Below are 9,695 nucleotides of genomic sequence, written 5' to 3' on the forward strand. Positions count from 1 at the left end.
GGAGCCGCACGATTTGCAATCTGTTGTCTGCTTCTCTGCCAACCAACCAACCTTACTTGCTAACTGCAATCCGCCTTGCTAGCTCAGACACCATCTCTTTTTTTTTTTTCCCCAAATTTATTGGGGTGACAATTGTTAGTAAAATTACATAGATTTCAGGTGTACAATTCTGTATTACATCATCTATAAATCCCATTGTGTGTTCACCACCCGGAGTCAGTTCTCCTTCCATCACCATATATTTGATCCCCCTTACCCTCATCTCCCACCCCCCACCTCCCAGACACCATCTTGCTAGCCCCTCATTTGTTGCTAGCTTAGCCATGGTAGTTATATTAGTGGCCAGTGGCTCACTGGTTACAGCTGACAGCCAATTAGCCACAGTTGATGGCCATTTACTACCTGAGCCAGCACCTTTCCACGTGAGGTCGAGAGACTGGAAACTACACTCTTGGTTCTGTCCCCACACTGTTCCTTAAACATTTTTCAGTCTCCTACGGATAGTAGACATTCTGGACATCTGTCCCTAACAGCTATCATCTGAGTTTTCTCTGCTGTCTGGCACTGGTTTTTTTAAACGATATTGAGCCTACCATACGCCAGATCTTGTGCTGGGGATTCTTTGCAGATGTTACTCATTTTATCTTTTCGTAGCTTAGCCAAGAGGCCCTAGCATCCAGGAGAGCTGAAATTCAGCAGATTGTTGAGCCTCAGCTGAGCTAGGCCCAGGATGGGTGGGTGGGAACAGGCTGAGGGGAGGTGGTCATGCAGGGAGGGAGGTGCTGGGGAAGGTGGGCATCTTACATAGGAAGTTGGTAGGGGTTGGGGCAGGAAGGGTTAATGCAGAGGAGAGGGCTGGTTTTCAGCCAAGGGAACAGGCCAGAGAGCACCCTGGGCAGTTGTGGAAATGGAAACATCAGAGCCTATGTGACTGGAACACCAGGTGCTGGGGGTTGGGGTTGGAGAGCTGGTGAGAGACTGGGCAGCCCAAGGAGCCCAGTCGACTTTACCTGGAGGCCACGTGGAGCCATTGAAGGAATCTTTCAAAATAATAGGTAAGGACCGGCCCAGTGGCTCAGGCGATTTGAGCTCCATGCTCTTAACTCTGAAGGGTGCCGGTTGGGTTCCCACATGGGCTAGTGGGCTCTCAACCACAAGGTTGCCGGTTCGACTCCCGCAAAGGATGGTGGGCTGCACCCCCTGTGGCTGGCAGCAGCAACTGGACCTGGAGCTGAGCTGCGCCCTCCACAGCTGGGACTGAAAGGACAACAACTTGAAGCTGAACAGCACCCTCTACAACTAAGATTGAAAGGACAACAACGTGACTTGGAAAAAAGTCCTGGAAGTGCACACTGTTCCCCAATGGAGTCCTGTTCCCCTTCCCCAATAAAATCTTTAAAAATAAATACATAAATAACAGGTAAAATATTCACGTGGTCAAAAAAATTAAATTGCACACACTACAAAAGGATGACATAGTCTCCTACCACCGCAGGCTCTTGCTTCTCCCCAGAGGTGACCACTGCTACTCATTGCTTATGTATCTCTGTCTAAATTCTTTGCAGCTACATGTATCTTTACATACTTTAAAATTTATTTTCTATATGCTGTCCTGCTAACAAGTGCTTTCTGTATATATTACCTTCATATGCTATAGTCTATATGCTGACTGCTGTTCCAAGTGCTTTCTGTGTATATTACCTCATGTCACCTGACACCTATACTCTACTGGGTCCTAAACAATACAACAGGCCTTTGCCTGCCCAGTTTCCAGAGAGGAGAGAGGTGCTGAGAGGAAGGCCAACCTGGCTGGCTAGCTGTGTATTTACCACTGTCACGCGGGGCGGCCTGCAGGATCTCTGGTCCCGCTCCCCGCATAAGAATGCAGGATACGGTGAGGCCCAAAAGGAACACCCACGGAGCCATAGGTAGGGAAGTCATACCACTGTGGTCTCACTGGAGGCTGGGTTCACACGACGTGCGACCTGCTGTCCGCTTTTCTGCCAACCGACCGACGACTCTCCTCCACTCTCCTCGACTCTGCTCCTCTTCCCTCCATAGCCGCAGCAGTTATATTAGTGGCCAATGGCTCAATGGTTACAGCTGATGGCCATCTACTACCCAAGCCAGCACCCCTCCATATGAGGCCGAGAGCCTGGAAACTGCTCTCTGGGGCTCTGTCCCCACAGCCACACACAGCAGTCCACCTACCTGGTCTTAATGGTGGCATTTATTTAACCAGGTCCTGCCATCGGGAATCACCTGGACTGTCGGGGAGCACTTGTAGGGCCAATGCCGAAGAGCAAGATGGTGGCAGGAAGGGATTTGTCCTTGAGAGTGATTCTCAAGCGGTGCTGCCCCTCCAGCTCTGCAGGTGGCCCCCTACCTGGCCTGCTTCCCAGTCAAGGTGGGAGCGGACCTTCATCTCTTCCTGAGTCAGCTCCCCCTCCAGACAGACGCGTCCACTCACTCAAGCCCTGTGGACCCTAACCATTCACAGTGACTTGAGTCTCTAATTTATGTAAATCCAGCTATCTGGTCTGAAAAAATGGAAGGGAGAGTTGGGGAGGAGAGGGGAGCATTCTTCACTCTGCTTGTGGTCTGAAGACAGCCCCTGCCCTGGGGGGCCTGGTACCTTGGGCCCTGTGACTAGTGGCTGGACTGAGCCCAGGCAGAACCTGCAGCGCCCAAGCCTGTGTTTACAGACTAGGATCGGGTGGCCCTGGGACCTCCTGGAGGACGGGGTGGGGAAAGGCTAGGCTGCATCGGCGTCACTCATTCTGATCTGGGGAAACAGTGGAGTCACCTGTGTTGCTATGGCCTGAACATTTGTAAAATCCCTACATTAAACCTTCATGGCCGATGGGATGGTATTTGGAGGTGGGGCGATTAGAGGTGGTTAGGCTAGAGGGCTCCCTCCCTCCTTTCACCATGTGAGGACACAGAGAAGGCATTAGCCGTGAACAGGAAGTGGGCTCTCACCAGAACGCCACTATGCTGATGCTTTGATCTTGGACTTCCCGCCTCCAGAACAGGGAGGAATACATTTCTGTTTATAAGCCCCCCCAGTCTGTGGTGTTTTGTTATAGCAGCCCAAACTAAGATATGTCCTGTAATAATTTTCTGGAATTCAACGATATGCTGTCAGACTGAAGGAATAACCACCATGCAAGACACCTGTCATGCGGGGCGGCATGCGGGATCTCTGGTCCTGCTCCCCACACAAGAACTCAGGACATGGTGAGGCCAAAAAGGAACACCCATGGAGCCATAGGTAGGGGAGTCATACCACTATGGTCTCAGTGGCGCCTGGGTTGGAGACACAGGAAGCAGGAGCCACACGATCCCAATCGGCCGTCTGCTTCTCTGCCAACCAACCCCACTTGCTAACTGCAATCCGCGCTTGCTAGCTCAGCCACGGCAGTTTTATCAGTGGCCAATGGCTAACTGGTAACAGCTGATGGCCAACTAGTCACAGATGATGACCATCTACTACCTGAGCCAGCACCTTTCAACATGAGGCCGAGATCCTGGAAACCGCTCTCTGGGACTCTGTCCTCACAACACCCCACCAGCTCACTCCACCTTGTGGGCTCTGCCTCCGAGAGGGCACAGATAGCCACCATGAATCCGCTGTCCCCTCAGGTGGCTCTCCTACTGTGATTAGAGGTGTCCTAACTGCTGTAACAACCCTCAAGATGCATAGTGGCCCAAACATGATAGAAGTTTCTTTCTAACTTATGTTAGGTCCTAACCCGTGCCCCGACTAGGAAGTAACTCTCTTGATGTGGAGACTCAGGCACTCGGCCTCCTCCCATCTTAATGGTTCCTCCATTTGCAACACACGGCTTCCAAGTGCTCTGCTTGCGTCATCTGCCGGCTGGGGACCGGAGGGTTACCTAGAGGACAGCACAGGCAGCTTATTTGGAAGGCAGGGGATGGGCCCATCCTTCCATCGTGTTCTGTGAGCTGCAACTCGGTCATATGGCCACATCTATGTGCAAGGGAGCTGGGAAACAGATGAACTGTGGGCCCAGGAGAGACAGAATTGATCTGGTAACCTCTTACCATGCTGAGTGTGATTTTGCTGTTTAAAGACATAGATTTTTCTTTTACAAGGTGGTCCTTAAATCAATTACTTTATCTGGTATTCAACCAAAAAAAGCCATTGGCTCCAGTGCTGGAGAAAACAGGCTGTTTTCATCACATTCCTCAGCAGCCGTTAGGCGCTTTTCAGATAAGGCAGAGACAATGTTATGGGGGCAGAAACCGAGCCAGTCTGCAAGGTTCAGGGTTGCAAGAAACCATGGCTCCCCACATCTCCCCCTTTTTTATTTTATAAAAGCAAAGTCCATCCAGCCAGGATGGCGAGGTGACGGTGCCTGACTTAGGCATCCCAGGACGCCTGCCTCAACTTACCCGTCATTGGTACTCATATTTTATTAATACAAGCCCTGTCTTAGGTGTTGAAGCGGCTCCCAAGTATTTGCCCGTCGTTGACTAACCCGCCAGTCTAAATGCATGGGGGAGAAATACTTAAGGCTTCGCCTTGAGCTCAAGCTGATGGATGTCAGCTCGTAAGTCTAACATCCTGCTGATGAAACATCTGATGAGGATGGGGAGTAGGCACAGAACCAAGCAGACACAGATGCCCAATGTAAGAAATATTATAACAGAATGGGTAATATAAGGCATAGAGGGCAAAACACTCCTAAGAACATCAACAAACTCAGAGGCAGCCTGAGCTGCATCAAATTTTAAGGGTTCAGCTTCTCTCATACTTTGAATTTCATCATGAAGCCAGCTTTCTTTTATACACACAGAAACAAGAAGGTTACATAAAGCGGCTGAGGCAGCAAGTACAGATTAGTTACGTTTTCTCAAAGTTTGACCCTGACTGTCTTTATCTCTTTGGTAATTTCTCATCCCCAGAACAGCAGGTGTCTGTTTTTTATGCTTATCGGAGTTTCCCTCAGCCATCCTCCCAAACTCTGCTTGAAGTTACATTTTCTTAACCCTTAATGCTCCAATTCCCTACATATCCCCCTTTTTTATTTTTATTTATTTATTTTTTTGAGATCGTGTCTGGCTTAGGTGGTCAGTACAGACATTCTCACTTACCCGTCATTGGATATCGATCATCAAAGCGATCGACTCCTGTCTTAGGTTGTAAAAACGCTTACTGATCATTACCCGTCATTGGCTACCGATCTCCTTTGAGGAAAGCCAGAGACAGCAGTGGCTTTTCCCAGGCAGGGTGGAAGGGAGGCAAGGCTCCTTTTTGGATCTTTTAAGGCAGCTCATTGGGGGTCCCCACTCGGTTTTGCCTGGCTTAGGTTGTATCTCCCGTGAGATATCTTACCCGTCTTTGGCTGCAAACCATCTTTTGGGGACCAGACAGAGAGACATAAGGTGTAAAATATAGAGATAAGCAAAGTTCCTAAAAAGGCACAGTCTTACAGGCTCTTCTTTCCTTAAGGAAAGACATGGGGGGACAGTCGGCTAGGCTGTTGTGTGACTACATCTCCCCCTTTTTTGTTTTTGAAGTATGAGAAACACAGAACGTGTAGTTATTTCATTTACAGCCTGTCGGAGGGCTATTTGTCCACATCTGAGGACTATGTAAAATAAACAGAACAATAAACAGAATAGCAATATCCCCAGCAAAACCTCTACCCAAAGTCTTTATCTATTTAACAGGGTCTGAAGTGGAAAGTCCTTCTGCAGCTGCAGAAAGTGAGAGCTTTTTCACACCCTAGGGGCGTGGATTGGTATCTATAGATGTCTTTTCTTCTGTGGGCTGTTGTTCATGGTATGGTTTAACACCGACCAGGAATTCACAAAGGTTTTTCTTCCGGACCTGGAGAAATACAAGCAAAGCCTCTTCCCCGTGTTATCTCGCGGGGAGAAGTAGGATCAGCTTTCCCACGTAATATTTTAAACAAAGGTTGTAATTCACCGGTTGTCAACCGCAACTGAGGTCTAATCCAATTAATGTCTCCCAGTAGCTTTTGGAAATCATTTAATGTTTTTAAACAATCTCGCCGGATTTGTATTTTTTGAGGCACAATGGCCTGAGGCATTAAACAATATCCCAGATAAGAGTAAGGAGGCACTTGCTGAATTTTTTTGGGGGGGCTATAACCAGCCCATAATCGTGGAGCTTTTTTTTTTGTAAATGAGCAAAAGCAGCAAGCAACTTTGGTTCACAAGAGTGGGCAAGAAGTATGTCATCCATGTAGTGGATGATGTAAATATCTGAAAATGTCCTTTAGGTAGGTTTTATAGCAGCTGATACAAATTTTTGACATAATGTAGGGCTACTAGCCATTTTTTGAGGTAGCACTAGCCAATGATATCTCTTAAAAGGTTTTTGTAAATTAACAGAAGGAACACTGAAAGCAAACCTAGGGCAGTCATCAGGATTTAAAGGTATAGTATAAAAACAATCTTTTAAGTCCAAAACAATTTTATATGTGTTTTTTGGTATGGCTGTAGGACAGGGCAAGCCTGTCTGTAAGGCTCCCATTAATTCCATGGTTTTATTAACCTTTTGTAAATCTTGTCATAATCTCTATCTACCAGATTTTTTTTTTTAATATCAAAAATGGGATAATTCCAGGGATAATTGGAGGAAGCAATGTGTCCCTTTTAAAGTTGCTCCTGTACTAGCAGCTTCTAAACTCTTTTGTACCGGGTACCTTTGTAGATTAACGCCTGGTAATTGTCTCATTGTCACAGGGGCTACAACAGGGGCCTCAGGCTGTGGATCCAGCCCTGCAACTACACTTGGAGGAGAACTTAATTGTAACCTAGGCTTCTATTTTGATTGAGATTTTAATAAAGGCCCAGTCTGTTGAGCCTGGACTAATTGCATTTGAACAGAGAGGGAAGTGAGTGCAGCTTGTAATCTTTGCACCTCTGCTTCCAAGGGGGATCTTTACCCCGAGGATTCCATTGATTTCTAAAAGGAATCTGGGGACTCCGAGGACAATTTCCTCCATCCACAGCAACTTTAAGTTCAATCAGCTGTCCCTGAATCTTTTTTAGCTGATCTGCAAAAGAAAGTGTAGTGCCTGCAGGTTGTCTGCCTTCTTGAGCCATAGCCACCAAAGGAGGGTATTTGTTCCTATTATGTTTGGCTGTTTCATCCTCTAAGTCTTCCTGATCCTGAGAGTCTAAATCTTCCCAGTCCTCGATCGGAGGTTCATAATAAATAGGCTCTGTATCTTTAAAAAATTCTTCTGTGGGTTTGGCTTCCTCCCCCTTTTCTCTCTCTGCCAGAGAAGCGGCAGATGAAAGAATTTCTTCATTGCCAGCTTGTTTTACTTTCTCTAGCTTACAGCTCTTACGCCTGAGATCTAAACAATCTCTAATCAAGGTCCACAACCCGAATGTTTCTACAGGGATCTGCTGAGGTCCGTGGGCAGCATAATAATCTTGTAACTGCTCTCCCATTTTCTCCCAAGTTTCCAGACTGACAGTGCCTTCTTCTGGAAACCATGGACAAACTTCTTTACAAATTCTAAAACTTATCTAACTGTTCTCTGCTCACCCGACTGCCACGGGCAAGCAATTTCTTAAGTCCTCTAACATACAGGTCCTTGCTGCTAGCGTGACCCATCCTTCACCCTAACTCGGCCCTTCTTTCAAACAAAGAAAACACTCTGATGCCCGTCTGGCCGTGCCCCTCGCGGAGCCAAATCTGTCTTGGCTAAGGCGCTCCGGTATAACCCCCCGGACAGGTAGACAGAAGTCCAGTCGCCGTTATGCCGTATGACAGAACCGGAATCGCAGATTAGGGCCCAATCAAGCTCCGTGACAAGAAGTCGTGGAACTATCACTCACTCACACATTCATTCGACCGAGGGGTATTGTGCCTTACTCACCACGCATCCACTGATAAGCTCTCTACGAGCTGGGCCCTTGCCACATGGTGTTCTCACTGTTACCCCCGTATTCAGGTCCCTGTTCGGCGCCAAGTGTGACGGGCCAGCCGCCACGAGTCGATCAGTACCTGAATGGGGAGTGGGAATGAAATAAAAGACACACACAAATGCTAATGCGGCCGGTCTTCAGTCATGCTGAAGCCCTGAGTTTATTATCTCTAACCAATATATACAATTTGAGTACGTGCAGTTAAACGAAGAAGATATGCATTATCTCAGTGAAAGTAAATCTTTCCAGCTTCAACCTTACTTTGACATAGAAGATACAAGGTCACTGAAACTCACAAAAGTAAATATCTCAAGGAGACAGAATCTACTAATTGTCTAGAAAGCCCTTAGTTTTCTGTGTCTGGGAACTGGCCGTTTCCACCACATTCCTCAGCAGCCGTTAGGCGCTTTTCAGATAAGGCAGAGACAATGTTATGGGGGCAGAAACCGAGCCAGTCTGCAAGGTTCAGGGTTGCAAGAAACCATGGCTCCCCACACTCCCTCCCCATCTTCACGTGTGCAATTTAAAGAGAAGCTTCCTTCTTTTCCTATGGAAGCCGCCGGGTTGAGAGGCGTAGCCATCTCCTCTCCCCATCATGGCGTGTGCTAATACACTGACAGCAGGGGACTCTGAACAGGGGAATCATCTGGCAAAAATGTCACTTTGCCTGCTGTGTTCACAGCTCCCATTCGACCAGATAGTGTAAACTTGGTTCATACCAACTTGCACAGAAACAATAGAGAGCCCTGTGCTGTCAGTGAATTAGCTGGTCATCAAACCAGTGCTGAGCCGTGGGTCCTGGCAGAGCTGTGGCTGGAATTCCCAGGGTTCCAGGCGGTGGGACTCATTGTTCTGGCCACAGCGCTTTTGGCAGTATGTGTCGTGGAGGCCTCCTGTTTGCACCAACCAAAACCTGGCGCCATTGACACCACAGAATGAACATGACACAGAAGGAACATGCCATCTGCTCTGCCCTGGCTGCCTCAGCCTTCCCAGTACTGGTCATGCCTGAAGGTCATCGTATTGAGGAAGTTCCTGAACTTCCTTTGGTGGTTGAAAGTCAAGTTGAAGGCTACAGGAAGACCACGGAGGCTGTTTTCCTTCTTAAGAAGCTTAAGGCTGGTATTAAAAAGGTCAACACCTCTCAGCGAAAGAGAGCTGCAAGGGCAAAGGGAGAAACTGTCATCAGATCCAGCACAGGGGACCTTGTATCACCTATAAAGAGGACAACGGCATCGTCAGAGCCTTCAGAAACATCCCTGGAGTTACTCTGCTTAATGTAAGCAAACTGAACACTGTGAAACTCGCTCCTGCCGGCCATGGCAGCCATTTCTGCATTTGGACTGAAAGTGCTTTCCGCAAGTTAGAGGGTGTCTGTGGCACTTGGAGTAACGCCGCCTCCCTCAAGAGTAACTACCACCTTCCCCTGCACAAGACGCTCAATACAGACCTGAGCAGAATCTGGAAAAGCCCAGAGATCCAAAGAGCTCTCCGAGCACCACGCGAAAAGATTCCTTATTGCAGAGTACTGAAGAAGAATCCACTGAAAAATCTGCGAATCATGTTGAAGCTAAACCCACATGCATAGACCATGCCCCGGGACACCCTTCTTCTCCAGACTGTGAACCACCAGCTCCGGGGCATAAAGCAGCAGCAGCGCTAGAAGCCAAATCCGATGAGAAGGGGGTTCCAGGCAAGAAGCCAGCGGTAGGGAAGAAAAGGAATAAGGCTGGTGGACATTAGAGATCCATGTGGAG

General features: G+C 48.0%; 1 pseudogene; it reads left to right on the forward strand.

Moving 5' to 3' along the window:
• Positions 1-8,138: 8,138 nt before the first annotated feature.
• On the forward strand, positions 8,139-9,681 carry LOC109459818 (large ribosomal subunit protein uL4; annotated as a pseudogene).
• The last annotated feature ends 14 nt before the right edge of the window (positions 9,682-9,695 follow it).

This window comes from Rhinolophus sinicus, linkage group LG18, assembly GCF_036562045.2.
Source record: "Rhinolophus sinicus isolate RSC01 linkage group LG18, ASM3656204v1, whole genome shotgun sequence".
Lineage (NCBI taxonomy): Eukaryota > Metazoa > Chordata > Mammalia > Chiroptera > Rhinolophidae > Rhinolophus > Rhinolophus sinicus.